Source organism: Cupressus sempervirens, chromosome 3 (genome assembly GCF_028749045.1).
Source record: "Cupressus sempervirens isolate cs-2001-9-10 chromosome 3, ASM2874904v1, whole genome shotgun sequence".
NCBI classification, from domain to species: Eukaryota; Viridiplantae; Streptophyta; class Pinopsida; order Cupressales; family Cupressaceae; genus Cupressus; species Cupressus sempervirens.
Genome location: NC_143120.1, coordinates 245,347,266 through 245,374,474, shown reverse-complemented (window position 1 = coordinate 245,374,474; position 27,209 = coordinate 245,347,266). Strand labels below are relative to the sequence as shown.

General features: G+C 34.6%; 1 pseudogene; it reads left to right on the top strand.

Annotated features, from left to right (window-relative positions):
- Nucleotides 1–2,740: 2,740 nt before the first annotated feature.
- The window catches only part of LOC149565776 (methylthioribose-1-phosphate isomerase-like), a 150,970-nt pseudogene continuing 126,501 nt past the window's right edge, over nt 2,741–27,209 (top strand).

The window sequence follows — 27,209 nt, the reverse complement described above, 5'->3', positions numbered from 1 at the left end:
ATGTTCTAGATGTTTTATTTTGATGAAATGAACATGTGGGAAATGCAATATATGTTATGCAATATTTTTGAATGGTTAATGATAGATGCTATGTGATTTATGAATGTATTTTATTTTACCATGTATGGATGCCTAAAATAAAAATGTTAATGAGGAATGAGTATTTAATGAATGAGAATGATGACTTAACCTAAAGATGATAAATGGATACACACTAAATGTAAAAAAGGTGAATGAATTTTGTAATGATGGAATTCCATATGAAATGCAAATGCTTTTTATTAATGTCCAATAGCTTCAATCTGGATAATAACAAAGTCTCACCCTAAAATATCTAATGAAAGAGAATTAAAAGACCTAGAAGAATGGACTCATAATCTATAAAAGGATCCTCACATATGAAAAATGAAATGAATATGGATGATCATGGAAAATAAAAATGGATAGGTAAAATGCAATACTAAAGTTCACATTCTCTATTCCCTTGTAACATCTTGTGTTCGAAGGTAACATTAAATTTTATCATCATTGATCTCTTTATTGTTGTAAGAGAACACAAGCATCATGGTACAATTAAACCAAGATGACCAAAGCATTCCTTACATGTATTTTCATATTGCAAACTTGAAAAGCATCTATGTTGGAAATAATTATTCAATTGTATATTGTCATTGATGTTTACACAAATGTCAGTATTAACCAAGCAATACAAAGTTTGGAATATTAACATTGTATATCTTAGTATTAACCAAGCAGTCAGGTTATGAAGACTTTCTAGTAGTAACTGAGTAATGAAAGGGAACCTTCTTGTTGTATTGACCAAGTGGTCAGGCAATGAAGAAGTCATAGTGTCAACCAAGTGTTTAGTTCCAATGTTGATCGAGTGACAACATATTGAAAGTGTAAAATGTTTTATTATTTGAGGGAGACTAATTGGATGATTATTGATGTTTTGAAAGGGTATTCAAGCTGACTTTTCCTAGCTTATGATAAATAAGAAAGGTCAAGTTGTGAAGATAATGTGCATAAAGAAGAATATGAAAAAGATGGATATGTTAGCAAAGGCAAAAGGTAGAGCAGGAAAGTGTGGAAGATAAGCTGCAAAGGAACATCTGACTAGGAAGGATCTAGAGGTCAAGCCAGAATAGAGATATGAATCTGCAAAGATAGTTGCTTCATATATCAAGTCAAATTACTATTGCTTTCTAACCATTGTAGTTGTAAAGAAATCTCTTAATAGAGTTGACTTAACAATCTCTTAACATAGATGGTCAAGGATGGCAAGACCTGTCCCTAGTTTCCCATGACCTCAAACCTTTGATGGTTATCCTGAATGTTATGATCCTTAATAACAAGAAGGATGAAGTCATTTGGGGAGACAACTCAAATGGGCAATACTCTTTTTCTTTAGGCTACTTCTCGCTATGGGATAGATTGGAGAAACCCATATGGGCTAAGGCTTGGATTCTTGGTCTTACCCCAAAAATTAACATATTCTTTTGGCTTCTTCTCCAAGATAAAGTTCTTACCTTGGACAACTTGGTAAAGAAAGGTCAGATTATCCCTAATAGGTGCAACCTTCGCAAGCAAGATTTGGAGATGGTTAACCACTTATTTATTCATTGTCCCTACTCCTATGAGGTTTGGAATCTTTTGACCAGGGACTATAGGGTTAGTTGGTGTATCTCAAAAAACATCTAAGAGTTCTTTGGACAATGGAATAGTGTGCATATCGGAATGAGGACTCAGATGTTATGCTCTTGGTCTCTTTCACACTTCTGTTGAGGAATATGGAAAGAGCAAAATAATTGTATCTTCAGAGACATGGAATCCCTTGCTTTTGTTATTGCAGAGAAAATTGAAGGTTCAATGAAAGAGAATTTTGCGATTAGAAAGGGAGGAGACATAGAAGAAGGAGGAAACAACATAGAAAATAAAAAGGATAGGGATAGGAAAAGATAGGAGGCTAGGTGGCTTTTTCCCCTTGAAGATTCACATAAAGCCAACTTTGACAGGGTAGCCAAAGGGAATCTTGGTCCTACTGGCTGTGGAGGAATTATCACAAATAGTCATGGGGATGACATTGTGGCTTTTTCTTACCCTCTTGGGTCTCAGTTGAACCATTTTGCTAAGGCCAATGTAGCTTGTCACATTTTTAAATTGGCCCTAGCTTTTGGGATTGAGAACCTTTGGTTGGAGGGGGATTCTTTAAATATTGTTAATTGTTTAAAGGGTCAATCTTTGCCCTCTTGGACCAATATGAATGTGGTGGAGAAGATTAAATCTAACCTAGGAAAATTTAATAAGGTCCACATTATCCATGTGTATAGGGAGGCCAACTCAGCCACGGATTGGTTTGCAAACAAAGCGGTAGTCAAAAACATGATGATGACATGGCATAACAACGACAACTTTCTAGGGGCTGTGAAAGATTTAATATTGTTGGATCATATCCAGGGAAGTATGAAGGCTATCCAACTTTAATTATGGTAAGATTTGTAAGATTGCACGTTGGACAAGGCATAAATGAAAATCATACAAAGATATTAAATATCCATCATATCGAGTTTTTGTGACATGTTTTATGGGTCAATTTGCCTTCTGCCATTATAGCCAAATGTAATAATTTTTTCAGGGTTTGAAATTTGAAGGAAGCTGAAGTCTATGAGAGAACAATGAATAGGTGCAAGATTTTTGAACCAGAGGACATATGGTAGGGGAGAGAAGTAGGAAGGATCCGATGGGGGAGGCAAAAAATTGGAGGAAAGACTCGAAGGTCTGGCATAAGCTGGAGAAGGGTGGTATTACGAGATTCATAGAAAAACTCCATGGATTTGATAAGGAGATCACTAAGATTATGGTGAAATCATGGAAGGATGGGCGTGTAAAAATCGATGGGATCACTCATCAAGTTAATGTGGAATTGATTTCCCAGGTCATGGAGATCCCCTTGGAGGGGATAAACTTTTTCAGAGACAAGAAAATGTTGGCTAATGTAGTCAAAGACTATGTGAAGGATGAGGATGAAAGGAAGAAAATCATGAAGACTAAGACATGTTATGAAACAAAGTCCATTAAAAAGATTTGAAGGTATGTCGTAAGGGTTATTATCGAATATATATCTCTGGATACTAAGATTAGATAGGGTTAGAACACATCACTTCATTCTGTTAAATTATTTTAGGCATGGCATAAAGATTTCCTTTCATTTTTATCTTTTCACTTCAATGAGCAAGGGCATTGAGGGTTTTAAAAAGAAACCTATTGCAAACCCAACCCTTCATAAGGGTTTGCTCCTTCTAGTCAATGAATACCTAAAGACTCATACCAAGGGTAAATCCCTCGATGAAATTAGGGACGTCTCTAAGGAAACTGAGAGCTCGGACTCTGAGGAAGTCCGAAGCATAAATTTGGAAGAGGAGGATAATACCCCCTCTAAAGGCAAGAAGTCAAAGGAAGGGGAGAAAATTTCTCCCTCTTCCAGCATTGTTCCTAGCAGAAAGAGCCCTCGGGGCTTAACCCCCAATCCCCTCAAGTCTGAGGAATAGGAGGAGGAGGAGCATGACGCTGAAGAAGAGGAAATAGAGTTGAAGGAAGAGATTAAGGGGGAGGATAGTGAGAAGGTTAAGGAGGAAATGACAATTATGTCAAGGAACCCCAAGAAAAGGACAACCAAGGAAGCTTCATTGTTGGAAGAAACAAAAAACCAGACTCCTGCGATTTCGGGCCCTGTCCCTTCTATTTCTTTGCCACAGGGAAAGATAGAATTACTAGTAGAAGATAGTGGGGAGATGGTTTTGAAAGATAGGAGGGGGTTGTGGAAAAATTTCAACACCAAAATGGTGAAGATGGGGATTGTCAGGGAGACGATGAACCCCCAAGTGATGGAGGATAAAGATGGAAAAATCCATTTTGATGAACTTATCGATCTGGCTCTGGTTGCAATTTCTAATAATGCGAGAGAATATGGGCTCAATTTGCTCAAGAACACTAAAAAAATCATGATAGATAACTTTCACTCTATCAAGTGGCTATTTCATGAGATAGAAGAGCTCAAGGAGAAAAGGAGCCAGGGGGATGCCCATATGAGAAACAGTGACTAGGGATACCATGCTAACCAAGAGGATCAAATCTCAAAGGTTGAAAAAAGAGTTCTAAGGATGGAGACTTCTAATTAGAACCTGGCTAATCAAGTGATTGTAACTTTGAACACCTTGAATGAGAATATCAATAGTCTGGGTGAATCACTAAAGGATGCTGGATTTGGTGGGGAAAATGAAGATAAGGCCAGTATGGACTTTGGGCAAGCTTAGGGAGAAATGAAAGAGACCAGGGGATCGACTGATGATCAAAACTAGGACCAAGTGGGTGTGGACAACCAGAGGGCCAATGAAGCTGCAGAGACTCTGTAGGTTCTAGATAGGGAGAACTAATAGTTTCAATTTTCATTTTTTGTTTCATCCTTATCTAGGGTTGCTAGCTTTTGTTTCCTGGCCACAGGCCTGTCTTTTTGTTTTGGATTTTTATAAGCAGATGCATAGTAGCAGGACTTTATTTATTATTTCTATTTCAATTATTATGTAAAAACTTTTGGGTTTCAGGATCCTTGTAAAACCTATTTTACTTAATAAAAAACAATCATTTTTGTAAATCCTCTAACAAGATGAGATTTCAAGAGTGAAGTGTTTAAAGACCTCTAACTAGGACACTCCTAACAAGGTGATCTAAATCCTCTAATAGGGTCATACTTAATAGTATATTTTTTAACCTTAATAGGGTTGGCTCCTAACATGGCTCACTTTAGAAGAGTGAAAATTATTGTGACTAGTTGCAAGGGGTTTTTCCCAAATTGGGTTTCCATGCTAAATAATGATGTCATTCGTGTTCATGTTGTTTACTTGTGCTTTATATTTCTACAACTAAGTTATTAAAGAATAAAATATTTTGACAAATTTTAAGATTACTTTGTTAACCGAACATGAGATATATACTAGTGTTAACCAAGCTATTCAGTATTGTATGATTAGTGGAAGTTTGTATTGACATCTAAAGGACAAGGATTTGTTGTTGTGGTAACTAATTCACCCTCCCCTCTTAGTTACTACTCTTACATTTCCAACAATCTAGGTATAATTGAACCGAGATGACCCGAGTTTCATTTGCATGATCAACAGACAAGGGATGTTTTCCCATTCATCATATGAACAAATATTTGAGGTAAATATATGTGTGACCCTTCATGATCGATGCAATAATGTGATAATCAAAGTTATCAGCATGGACTTCTCAATAGATGCATGAAGGTTGTTAGGCACAAATACCCTAAAATAAATGCTTAACAAGTACAATAAGAAACATCCCACAAACAATAAACAAAGAAATATCATATTCCATCCCCATTATTCTAGTCACAATGGTAAATGGGAGTGATTAACTCTTACCAATGAGACATCCTAGAATACCATAAGAGCATGATAACAATAAAATCAAATTGATGAATGCATGTACTCTAATAATTAATCAACGCTATCACTAGATGCATAAATAGCTTTCCAAAGATCATGTTATTATTTGATGTGATTCATTTAGATTTTTTGATGAATCAAAACTTTTGATTTGTAATAGTTTGATTGAGTATTACGAGTTATAAATCAACAACTTGAATCCACTGATAAGCACTGCTTGGTTGTCATTTGTTTGTTTGAAGATTGCTAAAACAAAATCCTTTTTTGTCCTCTTTTGAGACATGGTTTTTTAAATACCCACTTCCAAAACTAGGACAAGAACATGCCTCTAGTTAGGTATTGGATTGACTTATTGATGGAGAAAGACACATAAGGGAATATGGATGAAGATCCAATACAACCCAAGCTATGATGGAACTTTATTGTGGATATGTACATGGCTGACAGTTTATTATGGTTATGTATAGGACAAATTATGAGTTTGAAAAGGGATGATGGATATAGACTAGGTGTTGGAGAACTCAGAGGAATCCTAATAGATAGAAGAGCTAGTTTTGGCATAAATGATTTCTGTTGCCATGATTTCACCATTTACTTTGGTTTTTTATTTATTTTTTATTGTTTTGGTTTATTTGATTTTTTAAATTTATTTTTGATATTTTTTGTCCCTTGCATTGGGATTTTAGACATAGAATTTCTTAAGGTGTATGATGTTGATAGGTTCATCCAACTGCTCCCTATTAGAAGTTGATAGTTGATATGCCCCAGATCCAAATACAACAATGATCACAAAAGGACCTAGCCAATTTGCTTCAAATTTGACTTTCTTTTCTGTGTCAGCTTGATTCTTTGGATTTTCTTTTAGGATTAAGTCACCCACTTGAAATTCTTAAGGTTTCACTTTGTTATTGTACTGATGGGGCATCCTCTGTTGATACACTTTCAAATGGTCAAAAGCTTTTTTTATCTCTTTTCATCTAGCAATATGAATTATTGCAAGTGTGATATTTTGCAGTCTTCATCTGGAGTAAGATCCCTTAATGTCACTTTGAGAGATGGTAACTTGAACTTGAGGGGAAGTATAGCTTCGTTTCTGAAGACCAAGGAATATGGAGTGGCTCCATTAGTTGTGTGAATGGATGTATGATAAGCCTATAGTGCTGGACTGAGTTGAGCATGCTAGTCATGACCAACGTCATTGATAATCTTTTTAAGGATCTTGATAATAGTTTTTTTGGATGCGTCCACTTGACCATTTCCTTGTGGGAAATATATGGAGGAAGAATGATGGGTGATGTGAAACTTCTCACGTAGTTCTTTGATATCCTTATTTTGGAATTGTTTACCATGATTTGTGATTATAGATGTTGGGATACCATATTGATAGATGATATAGTTAAGGATGAACATGGAGACTTCTTTTCCTATGGCGGTTATGAGTGGAATGGCCTTAACCCATTTTGTAAAATATTTTGTTGCTATAATGATAAATCTATAGCCATTAGAAGAATATGGGTGAATTTTCCAAACAAGGTCAAGTCCTCACTAGTTGAATGGACATATTGTTGTAAAAGGATAAAGCTCCTCAATTGGTGCATGAATTAAATTCCCATGTATTTGACACTTTTTGCATTTCTTGGCATATTGCAAGGAATCTGACTCCATTGTAGGTCAATAATAACCCATACACATAAGTTTCTTAGCCAACGAAAGACCACTTGATATATACCCTCATGTACTTTTCGTAAAGTAGTTTCAGATTCATCATGTTCAAGAAAATGTAAGAAAGTACCATTATGGCCTCGTCAATATAAGCTATCAAAAATTAGGGTATAACAAGATGTTTGGCAAAGGAAGTTTCTCTTTTGGTTTCGAGATAAATTAGGTGGTATGATATTGTCTTTTAGATAGGCATAGATTTTTCCATAAATTGGGGAACCTTGACTCACTAGATGAAATACAATTGAAGAGTCAAGATCATCATAAGAAGGATAAGATAAGGGTTCCACTAAGAACTCAAAATGAGCTTGTGTGTTTTCCATATCTAGCAAAGAAGCAATCGTTGCCAAGGCATCTACAACTTTGTTGTCTTATCGAGGAATCTTTTCAAATGTGATCATTGTGAAATACTACTTGAAGTCATCTACCATACACTTATTAGGGAATAACTTATCATCTTTGGTTTGATATTCATTATTAACTTGATTAATGATCAATTGGGAGTCTCCATAAAGATTAACCTTTGCTATTTTTCACTGTACTGCCATTTTGAGTCCTATGATAAATGCTTTCATATTCAGCCATGTCATTAATACAAGGAAATAATAGTTTGTAAGACTTGGGTATTTTGCATCCTTGTGGTGGAACAAAGAATACTCCTACTCCTGAACCATCAAAATATAATTTCCACAATTGTGTTGATATTTGCATGATTTTGGCATGTGGAAGCTCGACATGTATTAGGTGTTCATCTGATAGTGGAGCATCTGCTAATTAATATTCTATAACTTGTCCCTTTATGGCTTTGTGACCCATATACTCAATGTCAAATTGACTTAACACCATAAGCCACTTTGCTTGTCCGCCTGTTAGTGCTGATTTAATAAGCAAATATTTCAAAGGATCGATCTTTGCAATTAGTGTGACTTTGTGAGATAACACATAGTGTTGCAATTTTTGTCAAGCAATGACCACCGACAGACATGCTCTTTCAATTGATGAATGGTTAAGATCATATCCCACTAGAGTGCAACTAATATAATAAATAGCCTTTTCTTTTTCGTCATGGTCTTGTTGTGCCAATAAGGCTCCCAAAGAGTTTTTAGTCACTAATATGTATAAAAAGAGTGGTTTACCATGTATAGGTGACATCAAAGTTGGTGGGTTTTTCAAGTATTTTTTGATCTTTTCAAAAGCTTCTTCACATGTGGCATCCCAATGAAATGGCACATTCTTATGTAACAAGTGCATGAAAGGATGACTTATATCAACCAATTGTGAGACGAACCTCCTGATGGATCACAATCTTTCTTGTAATGATCTCAACTGACTTATGTTTTTTAGTGGTGGAATTTCCATGATTGCCTTAACCTTATTAGGGTCACTTCTATTCCTTTTACATAAACTATATATCCCAATAGTTTTCTAGATGTGATGCCAAAAGTGCATTTCTTGGGATTCAATCTAACACTGCATTTTCCAATTCGGTGAATATCCTGTCCAATACTTGTAAATGATCTTTCCTAGTTTTTGATTTTCCAAAGATATCATCAACATAGTCTTCCATTATGGTATGCATCATATCATGACAAATTATAGTCATATCTCTTTGATACATAGGACCTTTATGTTTTACACCAAAAGGCATGACATTCCAGCAATAAGTACCCCAAGGACATGTAAAGGCCATTTTCTCTTGATCTTCTAGTGCAATTTTGATTTGGTTATAACCACAAAATCCATCCATCAAAGATAGCATTTCATGTCTAACTAAAAGATCTGCAATAGTATCAATGTTTGGTAAATGAAAATCATCTTTTGGACAAGCTTTGTTTACATATCTAGAATCAGTACATACCTTGATAGATTTGTCTAGTTTTGAAATAGCAACAATATTTGACATCCATTCCACATAATCAATCACTTTAATAAAACCAACATCTAATGGTTTCTTTAATTCAACCTTGACTAGAAGTGTCACATGTGGACACATCTTTCTGAGTTTTTGTTTCACTGGTTTGATGCCTAGAGATATAGATAAATGAAGCATTATAAGATTCGGATCTAAATTAAACATATTAGTGTATGACCATGAAAAATTGATTTGTTTAGATCTAAAAAACTATGTAAAATCTTCTCTTTCTAATTCTAACAAAGGTACCACTATTTTTAGGATGTGTTGAGATTCTTCTATTATGATATTGATAGGCACTATTGATTCAATGAGTATTGTTGATTTCTCTTAATATAAATAATTAGGAAGGATGTCAATCCTTTCATCTTTAGGTGCCTTAGAGAGGTTTTCACCCTTAGATATGTCTTTTCTTTTTACAATTTTTGGATCTAATACTGCCATAGAGTGGTTTTCACCATTAGATCTATTAATTATTTTCACATTTTATGATTAAAAGGTTTGACACACTCACCAAAATAAGCCGTCATTGATTACAATAGGGAACCCTTTCTTATGATCTCCCCATGGTATATGATCTTTGATCTCAAGATAATCTATGATCATGTCATCATCATGAAAAACATCTAGTTCATGAATAGGAGGTGAAGCCCAATCAATAAGTTCATGATGTATTAGTGGCAAGGGATCATTTGGCTCATTTTCAAAGGTAGTGATGGTATTGATAGATAAGTTTTCAAGGTTTAGGAATGTATCGATAATGTCCATTTCCATACTCTCATTCAGAATGTCATGTTCTTTATAAATCTCTCTTTCTCCATGATCGTCACAATCATCATAATATGGGATCAACTCTAATGAGTCTGACTATGAACTTTATCCCCCATGGTATGTGTCATTATAAGTCTTAACAATATCAATTTTCTTATCTTCAGTGATGATATTAGAATCATCTTCATCGAAATCAACATCTTCTTGTTTATCTCTGATTTGATTTAAAAATTCTAGCATGACCTTTTGTTTCCCTTTTGTTTCATTTATTTGATCCGATCTATATCCCAATCTTGTGGTATCTCTCTAATAATTTGGATTTTTCAAAATGGATTGTAAAACACCTCTTTGCAAGCCAAGAGGTACACTTCCTTTGTATCCCATTTTTACTAAGATAGCATATCCTTTCCCATAATATTCAGGAGATATATGTTCATATTTGATGATCTCTTGTTTCTTTTCTTTGTAAAGGAATTTCTCAACATTTTTGTCATTTCCTTCATCACTTAAGGTGCCCCCACTCACAAAAGTGCCAAAGATAGTAGTGAGAGGTGGTTCTAACTTTTGTTTTATCATCAAAGATCTTCTATATATATTACCTAGGAGATAGGGGTAATTCTGTGATGCAAAATGTTTGCCCCAAGGTATATTCTCCCATTCTTTTCTCTTTGACATCAACTTTGACATCTGACGACTTGGAAGTAGATGCTATATTGCTAGGATCTTTGCTGAGAGATGTGGATATAACCCGATTATATGGTATTAGATAATCTGTCAATGACTTCAGGGTATTGCAATACTGAAAAGGATTGGGATCCTCTTTAATTGTTATCTCTTGTCCATCATGGGGGAATTTTAGACACTAATGAAATGATCAAGGTATTGCTTGCATAGAGTGAATCCAAGGATGTCCTAAAAGAATATTGTGGGATAGTTCCATATCCAAGACTTGACAAGGTGCGTCTTTGACCACAGGACCAACTTTGATAGGTAACACAACTAAACCTTTAGATGTCCTTTATTGTTCATCATAAGCTTTGATTGTGATTTTGTCTTTAGGATCTACTACATTTTCTGAAAACCCTAGTGCAAGGACTAATTTTAGAGTACATATATTCAATCCAACTTCTCCATCTATAAGGAATCTTTTGATCTTATGATTTTGTACAAGGACTTCAATGTGGATTGAAGCATTATGAGGTTGGTGAATGGAAAGATCATCATTTTTAGTAAAGGATATGAAATTTGGGGTAGTAAAATGTATCGCCATAGCTTGGAATTGATTATAATCTAGATTGGTAGGTATTGTGGTCTCTATTAGATCTTTTTCAAGAATTTCTTTGTGTGATGTTGATAACTGCAGAAGCTCTAATATGGATATCTGGGCTGGTGTTTTCTTCAATTAGTCCAAAAGGTTGTATTTTTTTGATGTTCCAAGCATAGACTTTGGTACATAGACAACTTTTGTTTGAGATATAAATGGTTTAGATGAAACAACTTGTAGTGTGACCTTAGTTTGATTCCTAGTGGTGGTATTAACGTGTTTGGACTCATCCTTCTCATGAAAGGTAATGACATTGGCATAATACTGAGAAGGATCACATTTAGATAGGTTGTTAATGTATGTTTAGGATGTATTATTGTAATTAGCTTGATTTTTAGTTTTAGTGCTGGAGAAATTCCCTTCATCATGATCTAGAAGTGGATCTTTGAATGTAGTATGTGTCTCATTTGAGGTATGTCCATCAACATTTACTTCACTACTCTCAACTAAATCCTGTATCACATTCTTTAGTCTTTGACAGTCATTCATTTTATGTCCTTTGCCTCTACGGAATTCACAATATTCATCATTGTGTTGAAGTTGATGAAAGATCAATTCCACAGCTCCCAAGAATTATTTGCATGCAAACACCTATTATAGAAAGAGAGAAGCAAAAGGCTGTGGAGGCTAGAATTCTCAGATCCATAGATGAGACATTCTTGATGAAAAAGATAAAATTGCTATTATCAAAAGTGAATCAATAAATTACAAAGAGATCAATCCTTATAAAAGGAGATCAAAACCGTAAAAATGTCTAACCTAGGTTGCATCATAATAATTAATAAAATAATTAATTATTAGATGCTCCAACCCCACAACTCCCAAGAATCACCTACATGAAAACACCTGTCACTAAAAGAAAGAAGCAAAAGGCTATGGAGGCTAGAATTCTCAAATCTGTAGTTGAGACATTCTTGATGAGTAAAAGGATAAAATTACTATTATCAAAAGTGAATCAATAAATTACAAAGAGATCAATCCTTATAAAAGGAGATCAAAACCCTAAAAAGGTCTAACCTAGGTTGCATCATAATAATAAATAAAATAATTAATTATTAGATGTCTAAAGTTTAGCTTAAGCAGACTAGAGTTAATTAGGAAATATCTAATTAGTCTAACACATTGTTCCACCATGATGGTTTCACTTTTGGTTCATAATCTTTCACTGCAGGAAGTGTTATAAGTTTCAAGTGATTAATTTCCTCAAAGCTGATTCAAGAGATTCATCTATAGGAGTAAATATTCATTTCTTGGGTATAAGAGATCTTCTCATGAAAGACTGATTGTTTTAAACATCTCAAGAATTTTGACTGGTTTGAGGAGTAGTAGATTTGTTACCAAGATTCAGTAGTGGTTGTAAAATTTTGACATTTCGATTATTGACTACTCCATCACTCACAACATTTTTATTTTTGTTCCAATATTTAGATTTGTCATAGTTGTTATTGGAATTGTTGTTGAGATTTGAAGGGCTAGCATTGTCTTTTGTGTAAAGTTTTAGTTCTCCTTTTTAGACCATAACTTCTTCAATTTTAACACCATTTTCAATGAGCTTTGTGAAGTTTGGTGAACATTGCAATTGTACTCTATAGCTCATGTTTGGTGTGATATTTTGTATAAGGATATCCATCTTTCATGTTTAGGAATGATTCATGGATATTTTGATAAGAGATGATACCATTTTTGCAAAAAGGTAAGGAATGGTTCCCCATTATTTTGTTTGGTATTAAAAAGGTCTAACATACTCACTTCATGTCTAATATTGTAGGACTAATGTATTACAAACATATCAACTAGCTCATTAAAAGACTTGATACCAGGTGGTAACTTAGAAAACCATTCCATAGCTTGGCCTCCCAAACTTTGTGGAAATAGCTTCATAAGTTAAATCTCATCATGAGCTACTTCAATACAGGCAACACAAAATTCTCTAACATGGTTTTGTGGATCTGTATTCCCTTTATATTTGTCAAACTTGGGAACCTCAAAATGAGGATGAAAAAAAATCATGACCAAACTTTTGTCATAGGGTATGGACATATGTTTTATAAGGTGTACCTCTTGGATGAAGATCCAATTTTAATTTCTTGGATTTGTTGTTGAAACATTTGGATTTGTTGTGCCAAAGGGTCTAATGACAATGTATGCCCATGCATAGTATTTCCTTGGATATTGATTCCTTGAGGATTTTGACTATGAGTGTTCATACTAGGAATGTTATAACCTTGTTGATGAGGTCCTTGGAATGTTGGATGTTTTAGTTGAAAAGGACTTGATTGAACATATGGTGCAGGTAATTTTTGAGCATAACCTTGAGAAGAAACATGTTGGGGATAAACTTGTTGTGCAATACCATGTGGGGTCATCCCTAGTTGATAAGATCCTTGATATGTTGAGTTTTGTTGTTGGGAAGGACCTTGTTGGGCTACACATTGTTGAGGAATACTTTGCTAGGTATAACATTATTGAGGAGGTCCTTGTAAAGTTACCATTGGTGAACTAGGACCTTGTTGTATTAAACCTTGTTGAGGAGTACTATGTTGGGTATAACCTTGTTGAGGGGGTTCTTATAAAGTTACCATTGGTGGACTAGGACCTTGTTGGGTTACACCTTGTTGAGGAACATTATGTTGGGTATAAACTTGTTGAGAAGGTTCTTGTAAAGTTATCATTGGTGGACTAGGACCTTGTTGGGTTACACCTTGTTGAGGAATATTTTTTTGGGTATAACTGTTATCTCTAAAAGTTGCACCTATGACTGAATTCCAACTTGGTCAACTTTGAGTAACATGGAAACACTCCTAGGTAGTAGGAGATACCTAAGTTAGGAGTGAATCTCCATATTATAGGTCAATTCCTCTTGATGTCTCATTGATTTACTTCATCAAACAGGAAAATAAACTTGAAGGAGAAAAGTGATAGAGTGGATTGCTTGGAAAGTAAATACTAAAAAAGTACAATGGGTTGATACATCGAATGGTAGGATGAAGGCATTATTGGCCTGAATCAATGAAACAATTTTGGGCAGCTAACAAGAACTCAATATTGAAAAGAACCATTCACATATAAATATTTCACAAGAAGGATACAATTTAGGCAAGACGTTAAAGGGGATACTAACATTCAAAATGGCACAAACTTGAATGGAAACAAAGTATCTTGACTTGTAACCTATATAAATAATCAATTCCTACTTATAGTTAAAACTAAGACAAAATCCAGGGATTCAAAGAGAAAAATCTCAAGAAATTTTATCCAATTAGAAACTTAAACCACAAGCAAATTGTAGGACTAATGTATTACAAACATATCAACTAGTTCATTAAAAGACTTGATACCAGATGGTAACTTAGAAAACCATTCCATAGCTTGGCCTCCCAAACTTTGTGGAAATAGCTTCATAAGTTAAATCTCATCATGAGCTACTTCAATACAGGCAACACAAAATTCTCTAACATGGTTTTGTGGATCTGTATTCCCTTTATATTTGTCAAACTTGGGAACCTCAAAATGAGGATGAAAAAAAATCATGACCAAACTTTTGTCATAGGGTATGGACATATGTTTTATAAGGTGTACCTCTTGGATGAAGATTCAATTTTAATTTCTTGGATTTTTTGTGCCAAAGGGTCTAATGACAATGTATGCCCATGCATAGTATTTCCTTGGATATTGATTCCTTGAGGATTTTGACTATGACTGTTCATACTAGGAATGTTATAACCTTGTTGATGAGGTCCTTGGAATGTTGGATTTTTTAGTTGAAAAGGATTTGATTGAACATATGGTGCAGGTAATTTTTGAGCATAACCTTGAGAAGAAACATGTTGGGGATAAAATTTTTGTGCAATATCACGTGGGGTCATCCCTAGTTGATAAGATCCTTGATATGTTGAGTTTTTTTGTTGGGAAGGACCTTGTTGGGCTACACATTGTTGAGGAATACTTTGCTGGGTATAACGTTATTGAGGAGGTCCTTGTAAAGTTACCATTGGTGGACTAGGACCTTGTTGTATTAAACCTTGTTGATGAGTACTATGTTGGGTATAACCTTGTTGAGGGGGTTCTTATAAAGTTACCATTGGTGGACTAGGACCTTGTTGGGTTACACCTTGTTGAGGAACATTATGTTGGGTATAAACTTGTTGAGAAGGTTCTTGTAAAGTTATCATTGGTGGACTAGGACCTTGTTGGGTTACACCTTGTTGAGGAATATTTTGTTGGGTATAACTGTTATCTCTAAAAGTTGCACCTATGACTGAATTCCAACTTGGTCAACTTTGAGTAACATGGAAACACTCTTAGGTAGTCGGAGATACCTAAGTTAGGAGTGAATCTCCATATTATAGGTCGATTCCTCTTGATGGCTCATTGATTTACTTCATCGAATAGGAAAATAAACTTGAAGGAGAAAAGTGATAGAGTGGATTGCTTGGAAAGTAAATACTAAAAAAGTACAGTGGGGTGATACATCGAATGGTAGGATGAAGGCATTATTGGCCCGAATCAATGAAACAATTTTGGGCAGCTAACAAGAACTCAATATTGAAAAGAACCATTCACATATAAATATTTCACAAGAAGGATACAATTTAGGCAAGATGTTAAAGGGAATACTAACATTCAAAATGGCACAAACTTGAATGGAAACAAAGTATCTTGACTTGTAACCTATATAAATAATCAATTCCTACTTATAGTTAAAACTAAGACAAAATCCAAGGATTCAAAGAGAAAAATCTCAAGAAATTTTATCCAATTAGAAACTTAAACCGCAAGAAAACATAATAAGGGTTCTAAGACTGTTCCTTCATTTAGATATCAAAGGTCATTGAACAACATTCATGCAAATTGACTGTAAAAATAAAGTGGTGTGCCGAGAAAATCATGAAGGACTCCTAAGAGATCTCGCCAATGCTATCCTACATAAGCCTTCAAAAATGCCAACCCTTTCTCCACATCTTTGGAATCCTTAAATAGACAAGGATTGCAACAAGATTCAGATGGGAGGGACACATGTCAGAAAATCAACAGAAGAGTACTGCTATCTTAGAGAATTACATTACCATTAAGTTTGATATCTCCCATTATGGGTAACAATAGGAGAATAATCATGGAAAAGCCAGGTGCTACACACTACAGGAGTACCTTTATTGCCCTTGCTTCTTGTGGCATTCAAAGATCAAGTCCACAACCACCTTGTCCGGCATAACTTTAATAGTTGCAACTATATTAAAGGAAATATCATATATTTCTTGGTGATCGTCCCATGGAAGTGATCTGATCCAATCTCCACCATCCCCATGCTTAATTTTAAATTAGATATTCATTAAAATGTGGCCATTTGAAACACCAACCCATCCCTTCAATTGATTCCAACTTGCTACTTCATTTCTCCATTGATATTGTGCTTGTTAGAAACAATAGTCCACCAAGATAACTGAGAGGGGGGCAGGGGGGGGGGGGGGGTGGGGTGAATCGGCTATCCAACAATTAAAACATTTATCTTCTTTAAAAAAACTTAACCATTCAACCAAAGTAAACAACAACCATAATAAGATGCACATAGACAATTACACTAGATATGTTGACTAGGGAAACCATTGATAGGAGGGAAAACCCCGGTGGGAATGATGCCCACAAGATGATGTAGTAATATAAATATTCCTTGTTAGAGGATGGACCCTTTTAGGAGTATATTACAATATTCAGTACATATAAGTCCCTGTTAGGAGACTTTGAATCCCTGTTAGGAGATTCCAACCCTATTAGGAGTTGTGCCAACCTTGTTAGGAGTTGCAGTACAATGTATGCAAGATGAGCCCACTGCCTAAACATGCAATTTCAACTACAAGAAGAGCTCACTACACAAACATGTAATTTACTATCATGTTATTCTTTCCTTTGTTCTATTAACTATACCAATCATTGTCAGGCCTTGTAGACTAGGTCATGAACCTTGGATCCAACTATCAAACCTCAAATCACTCAGAAAAACCTTAGAAATGAAGTTTCCTTCACTTTCGTTCTACTCTACTCAACTTTGCATTCAACTCTCTTCATTGCTTTCAATCACTTTGCATCAATTCAATTCCATACAATACCATACTACTTGATAAAGGAAAATGTCCTTCCTTTATACCGAGTCCATAAAAAAATTCCCTGAGTCTGCTATTAGACCTTCTCAATTAATCATTATAGGACCACATTAAGAACACGTTACACTTAGTGATAACATTAATCTTTTGCCTTGCAACTTGAATAACTTTCTGTACATGTGTCATTATGACAAGTGAACTTAGCATGTCTTCTTCATATCCTCAACCTCAATTCTCAAAATAATAACTTTGCTAATAGATATAACAAGTTTACTAGAACATGCCTCTGTAAACTCTATCTCAAAACAGATATCACCAAAACTTACATAACTTCTTCCACACTTATCATTTCTTCTTCTAATGTTAATTACATATACTAGCTACTCAAAAGTATCTCTCATACCCTCAAATATTTTTACTCAACTAGCCATTTGTACCATCTTGATCTTTCCATTGTTCTTTTGTCAAATACCACAAAAAATTGCTATGTTGACATCAATGACAAACTCAGTCATGAATGTAACATATCATCATAGTAACATATTTGCAATACTCCCCCATAAGAATATCATCAACATTCATGCTTCCAAAAATCTCCCCCTTTGGCATTGATGGAAACATAGATGAAAAACATCTAGTTCCAAGAATACCAACAAATGAATATTCATCTTTCTTTTCAAATCCTCTTCATCAATCATTCTCCCCCATTGATATACCTCAATGTGCTTTTTTTCAAATTGTTATTCCATGTTGGACATCTTTCAAACATGTTATACTTGTTCTTGCTTGTATTTACTTCTCCCCATGATGTTCTTCCTCATGATCTTCTCTCATGATGTTTTCCTCATGATTTTTTTCATGCAATACTTCTCCCCCATTGACATCAATTTCAAAGGTTTCAGCAACCACAAACTTAGCAACAATTGATTCTTACTAGCTCAAGTGTCCAAAGACACTATTCAAAACAACATTTAACAAGATTCCTAGATGATTCTGTCCATCACAGATACTCCCCCATATAGGAAGCATTTGCATTCAGTCTAGACAACAATGCTACTTTGTTGCACTGGATTGACACACTCTTTCATCTTCTACTCTACTATAGGAAGGGGCATAACCCCTAACATACCTCACAAATACTGAAAAGCCTCTTTGGGAAGAGGCTTATTGAATATATCTACAATCTTCTCTTTAGTGGTGACATACTCCAATCTAATTTCCTTTTCTGCAACTTTCTCTCTCAACATGCGATACTTAATAGAAATGTGCTTAGTCTTCAACTGCAACACTGGATTTTTAGACATATTTACTGTACTTGTGTTTTCACAATATGTTAGTAAATAGTTTTTCTCAAATGATTGTATATTCAAAATGGAGAAAAATGCATACCAACAAATGAATTCCTATAGAATGTTGAGGAATTCTCTGCTTAAAATTTTTCTTCAGAAAAATAGGCGCAACTACCTTTATTAAAAATAATGATTTTTGATTTTAATCTCAACAAAAAGATCTTTTTAAAATACAATTCGCTGAAAATGTTGAATTAACTTATTCTATTTCATCAATATAAAGTAGATTTGAATGCTAAAGAACCACTTGATCTTAACTATCAATATTAGCCACATAGTTGAAAGTCAAGTAAACAAGCAGATAGATCAAATAAAACTCACTTCTCATAGCTTCTCAAATTTTGAATAGGCAATTTCAGAATGAACAACAAACACAACGAAAGATTTTTATATAAATAGTATCTTTAGAAATACTGATTCAAAGAAGTAGATAGTAATATCTACCTCCAAAATCCTTTAGCAAAATCAAACTGTAGAGTTCTATTTATGTTTGCTGAAAATCTGAAATGCTATCTTCTAAAAACTTAATATTAAACCTAAAACAAAAATAGTTTTGTCTATCAGTCTGTTGGAGATTAGCCCTATGCTATACTAACTATTACATATATATATATATATATATATATATATATATATATATATATATATATATATATATATATATATATATATATATATATATATATATATATATATATATATATATATATATATATATATATATATAAGGCATGGGGCTGGACAGTTGCCAAAATTACCCCGCTAGGAGTAAAATAGTCTTTTAGTTAACATAATTGTGTTGACTGAAATGCAAGAAAAGCAAAAACAAAAAAAAGAACAACTAAACGACTATCTATAACTATGTATTTTGATCAAGTAGCACCATCCACATTGGCCACATTTCTTGCCACTTTCCATGCTTTGTAGGCAGTTGAAAATGCTGAAATAACGGATTGATGAGGCAGACCAATGTAGGCGAGCCACTGCTTCTAGATTTCTTTTTCTTTCTTCAATTCCACTATCTTTTCCTCATGCTTTTCCAAGTGTTTTAGGTTGATTATCAACATGGCTTTAGTGTGGGCTACGTTCGAAAAGTCTTGCTTAGTTGGTGTCTTTTTATCTTGGAGTTCCTGGAATTTCTTCTGAACCTCTTTGATCACTTCCTTGGATTAGACAACAAAGTCATCTTGTTTACCTGTGAAGTGCTTGACAAACAACTTGAGGTCTCTCTGAATTATCTAGTGTATGACCTTAAGTTCTTGCAAGGTTTCTTTAATTTCAGTCATGCCTTGTATTAATGCTTCATTCATCCATTCAATACAATCCTTGATTACATACAAGGCTTTCTCATCCAAACCTACTATAGGACACTCGGCTTGAAATTTCTAAAGTCCAAACTCTTGGATATCTTCTAGCCATATTACCACCTTTGCCCAATTGTTTATTTCTTTCTCATATCCTTCATTACTTAGCTCTACCTTTTTGGTGATGGCGGAGATTTATTTCAAAGCCTTGTCCAAGAGACTTATGTGTTTCATAGTGTCATCTAGGATGCCTTGCACCCACTCCCCTGCTATCTTTGCAACCACTTTGCACTTTTGTAGATTATCAAGGGATTTCTGGTTGGTTGCAGAGGACACATCAACAATTGCTGATATTTCACTAATGTTTTTTGCTTCAAGATGAAGGATGACATTGATATACTATGCCATACTCTTTATTGTCTCCTTCATCTCTTGTTTATCCTGTCCATCCTTCCACACCCTATGTGCAATTTTCTTATTAGAGGCTTTGAAGAACTCCATATCCACTTTACAGTTTTCTTTTCCTAAGTCAACCTTTGTTATTTGGTAATCTTGAGGGGCTAGGGATTCCTGCCAGCTTTCATCTAGTGGCATGGCTATTTCAGCCAACTAGTGTCCTAAGTTTTTATCAAATCTGATCCTTGATTCTATCCTAGCTTTCTTCACCTTAGGTGTTTTCCCCACACATTTACTAACTAAATCATCAATTGGCATCAAGAGGGGCACCATGCTCTGGCTCCTTTCAATAGAAGTCTCCAACCACTTAGGTGTAATGGTTCTTTATTAGCTGCAGGGGAGAACTTAGCCAAGGCAAGATTACTCTCCTGGCTATCAGTATTTACTAGTGACTTTTGGGGTTCAAGTACACTGTCCACCATAGGTGGTTCTTCTGTAGCTTCAAGATCAACTATCACTGTACTCTTGCCTTTGGTTGTTGATGCTTTCTTTGTGCTTGAACGGGTCACCCTTTTAGCTTTAGGGATTCTTGCTTGAACTTGAAGTTGAAGTGATTGTGGAATTGCTTCAGCTTCAACTTCAACTGAACCTGCAATAGGACCATGAACATATTGGTTAGTGATAGATTTTTGCTTTTGAAAGGCCTTTTTACTTTTAGTTTTTTAAGGCTTCCCAGATGGGTTAGGGATGACAAGAATTTTTGATTTTATCCAATTTTTAGTACTAGCTAGCACATCTTTAGTGCGAGAGAATACATCATCCTCTTCTCTTCTTCCCCAATCAATTTTAGGAATAGGCATGCATTCAATTTGGTCAATGTAAAATGGGTCAAGCACTTCTTCTGAATCTTCCTCTATTAGCTCGCATGTTTCAAGATCAAGATTAAACATATTGATTTGCTTAACTGTTAACCTTGACCAAAGCCTTTTTCTTACTTCAAACTCATCAGGACAATTTGCCCAGTTTTCTTCTAACTGTGGAATGTGAACAAAAGAAACTGCATTTTAAAAATTGCTCTTGATGAATCCTATGTAATCAAAATTTTCTTGAGGGGAGAAGGTCTTGAAACACAGATGGGTCAATGATGCTATTTTTAACATGGCTTGCTTTAGACTAGGACATCTATAGTGGCTGATTTCAATAGGAAAGAAAACAAAAGAAGATCTCTTAGAAATCTCAAAAGACTCTACCATAGAGACAAATTGTCTACACATTTCAGATAAAATAATAGAGTCTAAGCAATAACGAGGAGACTTCAATGGTTCACCTAAAAAACCACCCATTCTAAGATATGCGAACCTAGGGAATTGAATGTAAAAATAGCCATAGACATGTATAGCTTGCATTGCTTCCTTAGATAGTCTATTATTTTCGTGACCCTGAAGCTAAAAAACTAGCCTTCCTAGAAAGACATCATTCACTCTTCTAAACTCTTTACACAAAGTAACATCCTAAAGATCACTATAGTATTGGTAAATGGACATTTCATCCGTCCATGGTGAATGTGGAAGACTTTCCCATTCTTTAGATGCTACCAAGACATAAATTAAAAAGGAAGATAGAAAAAATGGACCAAAATTGTCGATGACCACTAAACCCTTGTGTAAATTCTCAGCAATTAGGTCAGCCCAGTCAATAAACTTATCCCCTTCAAAAATATTTTGGATGAAGAAATACATCCATGCCTCCTAATGAAATCCATGCTCATTTCCTTTGACTCTGTTCAACAAAAGCATAATGTCTGCAATTTCCTTGATGAAATGTTCAATGGTTAATAGTTTGGGCAACCTTGAACCGCCTTCTATTGGTTTTAGGAGCCAAGATTGGGCTACTTTATTGTCATAATTGCTTTTCCTTTCAGCATATAGGCATTCTGCCTCCTCAAATGTCCATGGTTCATAGGGTTGCTTGTGAGGGATCCTAAAGGCTGAGCAAACACTGGTCCTGTTGATTTTGACTATTACTGCCCTTGAGATTTTCTTGACACACCTCATGCTAGGATCATAGTGGTTTATGCATTCAATGACTAGCTCTGGGCATGTGATCACTATAGGGAATGCGTCAACTTCAAGCAGTGCACTATTAACCAGTTTCTGATAAATAGGACTTGAATGGGTATTTTTGGCTCTTTCAATGAAATTAGTCAAACTTTTGTTGACCAAAAATGTGTCACAACTTTTAGGTAAATAGCTAAGGAGACATGGCTTTTCCAACTTGGGCATTTTGGGGAAAAATAGCGTCATGGCTTGCTATGGGATGATAGGGTCTAAAAGACACAAATAGAAACTTTTCAAAACAAAAGCAAGCATAATAAAAATTATAGAGGGTAATGGCGGTGCACTTACAGTTTGACAAAGCTTATCCTGCGACACATTCTCCCTACTAGATGACACCAAGATTTATTTTTGCAAATGGAAAAATGAGCAGTGAAATGGCTAAGTAATGCATTTAAGGGATAACTTATGAAGGAAATTGTAGTACAGATATGGAAAGTAAATATAATAATTACTACTTGTGTGTCGCGCATCGAAAAATATCCTTTGAGTGATTTATTATTAATGCCCATCAAATCCACACACTTATTAATGCTCTATGTCATCATGAAATGAAAATTTTTCCTTTTCTCGAAATCTTGTCATATCAAAACACGTGCCACCTTAACATTCTTATTTATTATTTCACATTCCTTGGAAAATGTCATCATTGGGGCCCATTCTGCCTTTTTATTTCAAAGATTGAATGCCTGCATGAAAGCATAACATTAGTATACAAAAGCGATATCGAAGTTGAAGTTGAAGTTTGAGATGATCGGGCTTCAACTTTGACTTCAACTTCATCAAGATTAACTTGGGGCAGTGAATGTGGGTTTTTGATACATGAAAGACGATAAGGAAAGTGAACTTGAACTTGAAGTTAATTGAAACTTCAAGATCAACTTCACAATTGAGAAATGACTCACACATGAAACGCTTTAGGACATGAGAAAAATATGAATGTGGTAACACAATATATGAAAATAGCTTCACTAACTTCTATCCTTCTATCCTTCAACATCTGCTTCATCCAAACAACTTGATTACAATTGTTTGGTGCTACAACATATTCTACTTTCGCTATACTTTGTGATGTACAATCCTGTTTCTTGCTTAGCCAAGAAACCAATCTTCCTCAGCCAAGAAACCAATCTTTCTCCAAGAAAGAAGGCTCCACCACTAGTGATTTTTTTGTCATACCACAATCCAAACTCTAATGTTCCTTTCAGATATCTAAATATCCTTTTGATTGCTGCATAATGTGCTTCTCTAGGATTAACCTAGAATCTTCCAACAATTCCAACTACATTTTCTCTATTCGGCTTTGTGTGAGTCAGATATTGCAATCCTTCAACCATAGATCTGTAATTCTTCTGCTCAATAGTAGGTGTCTCATCCTTTGTAGATAACTTGTGTCTAGTTACCATAGGTGTTCCAATAGGTTTTCATGTTTCCCAACTAAATCTTTCTAGTAAATCCTTCAAATACTTAGTATGAGAAATAAAGATTCCTTCTTTATTCTGTACAATATGTAATCCTAGAAAATATTTCATTTCTCCTATTATACACATTTCAAATTCTTTCTTCATCTCTTCAGAAAATTTCTCACTTCTCATCATTTCTTCCAAATATGATATCATCAACAAATATTACCAAAATCATCAAACCATCATCAGTTTCTTTCCAATATAGATTACTATTTTCCATGCCTTTTCCATATACAAGCTTTATTAAATGCTTGTCCAACCTTGCATACCAGGTTCTGGGTGCTTGCTTCAACCCATACAATGCTTTCTTTAGTTTGCATACTATGTCCTTATCATCTATCAAAGGAAAACCTTTAGGCTACTCAATGTATAATTCTTCTTCAAGTTCTCCATTTAGAAATGTTGACTTAACATCCATATGATACACTTTGAATTTCTTTTGTGCTACATGGGCTAGGAATAATCTTACTACTTCTATTCTAGCCACTGGAGCATAGGTTTCATCATAATCTATTCCTTCTTGCTATGAGTAACCTTTACACACCAATCTTGCTTTGTTCCTTACAAATTTTCCTTGCTCATTCATCTTGTTCTTGAATACCCAGTTGATTTCGATCGCATTCTTGTCTGCTAGTATGGGAACCAATTCCCATGTTTCATTCTTTACTATCTGATCCAATTCCTCTTTCATAGCTTGTTTCCAATAATCATCTTTACATGCTTCATCTTCATTCTTAGGTTCAACTTGAGATATTGAACATAGTTCTTCATTGACTCTACTTCTTGTCATCACACCTTTATCTCTGGTTTTGATGATTTTCTCAGATGGGTGATTCTTTATCATATTTTTTCCTGAAGTAGGTTTTGCTATCTCAACTCTTGGCTCTATTGAACGTTCCAAGCTTTGTTCTTGTCTTATCTATCCTTCATTCTGCAAATCAAGTCTCAAGAAATACTTTGTTATTCCTTGGCTTAGTAACATTATCATCATCTAAATTGTAATCAACTATTCTCTCTTGTACCCTGAATTTCTCATCAATTCTCACATTAGCACTTTCCATAATAGTCTTAGTTCTCATATTATAGCATCTATAAGCCTTCCTTTTCAATAAATAACCAAGAAACATACCTTCATAACTTCTAGCATCAAACTTACCAATATCATCATCCTCTATTTGATCTTAAACATTTAATCTTCATACCAGATTCATTCTCAACGAATATCTTGAACTTATCAAATGCCTTAGATTTCTCTTTAAGAAATGCAACCCACATCATTCTAGAAAAGTCATCATCTAGAATCATAAAATAGCTTTCGCCATAGAATCCTTTAGTCTTTGTAGGACCACTGAGATTTGTGTGTACAATCTCCAATTTTTCTATAGTAGTAAACTTCTTGTTGGGAAAATAAGTTTTTTATGCTTTGCCAAAACACACTCCTTGCAAATTGTGTTAGTATGTTTTACAAGCTTAGGAAAATCTCTAACTGCAAACATACTACTAGTCTTCACAAGACTATCAAAGTTTATATGAAAAAATCTCTTATGCCATAACCAACTGTCATCTACCTTTGTAACCAAACATGTCATTGCAGTAGGATTCAATTGGAATACATTACCTCTAAATCTAGTTCCCGTTCCAATTACCTTTCCATCTTTGTCTTTGATCATGCATGTCTTCTTTGTTAAATATAACTGATAACCTTTTTCCACTAGTTGTCCAACACTCAAAAGATTGTTCTTCAAACTATCAACAAAATATACATCCTCAATGTTAGTTTTACCATGAAGAGTTATAGATCTAATACCTTTAACTTGGAATTTTGCATTGTTTCAAACTCTGACAATGCCTCCATCCTGACTTTTGTAGTTAAGAAACTTGTTCATATCATCAGTCATATGATGTGAACAACCACTATCAATTATCCAATTATATTTCTTCTCAACCTGTGACACCAATTTTACTTTTTTTGGACTTTCTTCCTTAATTTCCACAAATCTTATTTCATTATCACTAGCACTTACTGGTTGATCATCATAATTATTTTATTCATTTGCATACAAGTACTTTCTATCTTTTATAGGTTTGTAATTTCCTTTATACATTTTCTCTCTTTTAGGACACTTAGATGCATAATGACCATATTCATCACAAGTCCAACTTTTAAAGATTTTCTTACCTCTTTTTTCTCTTCTTACTAGAAGGGCCACTCCTTCTTTAATCTTTCTATCCTCCTTTGATCTACTGCTACTAGCAAAATCTCCTCTAGCACTTGTGCTTCTTGATAAACTAGGTCGAATATTCAAGGCACTGAAAGCTATCTCTGATTTGGTCAATTCTCTGGACTATCTAAGCTCATTCTCAACTACTTCAAGTCTTCCAAGCAATGTCTCCTTTGTGAAATATTTGGTACAAGATATCAATAACTGTATCATTTGAACTACTAGCTTAAATGGTGGTGTCAAGATCTTCAATATCTTCCATATAACCTCATTGTCTTCTTTGGTTCCTACTTGAGATCTAATACCTTCAGTGATTCATCTTCCATCATTTTAGTATCTTGAAATGTACAAATCCAACTTTGTAGCCTCAACTTCTTAGAATGTTCATCACCTTCAAAACTATCTTCAAAAGCTTTCCAAATCAAATGTGAAGTAGCAAGTGACTTCTACCTGACTGTATTCAAATTCAGGAAGTGCTGTCAATAATGCTTCTCTAGCTCTTATGTCACACATAAAAAGATCGCTTTCTACTTTAGTACAATTTTCCAAATCCTTTTCAACAATGATTGTCTTTGCTGGTTTTCTCAAGATCGAATATCTTGGACCCATACACAATAGATGTGTCTTCATCTTTTCCTTCTAGCTATCATAATTTGTTCCATTAAACTTTAGACTAACTTTTCTAAACATGCTCCCCATGTATCTCCCAAATTTGTTAAACTTTATCTTCAAGGACCTAATGCTCTGATACCAATTGTTAGAAACAATATTCCACCAAGATAACTGGGAGGGGGGGTATTTATCTTCTTTAAAAAAACTTAACCATTTAACCAAAATAAACAACAACCATAATAAGATGCACATAGACAATTAAACTAGATATGTTGACTAGGGAAACCCTTGATTAGAGGGAAAACCTTAGTGGGAATGATGCCCACAAGTTGATGTACTAATATAAAAATTCCTTGTTAGAGGATGGACCCTTTTAGGAGTCTATTACAACATTCAGTACATATGATTCCCTATTAGGATAATTTGAATCCCTATTATGAGAATCCAACCCTATTAG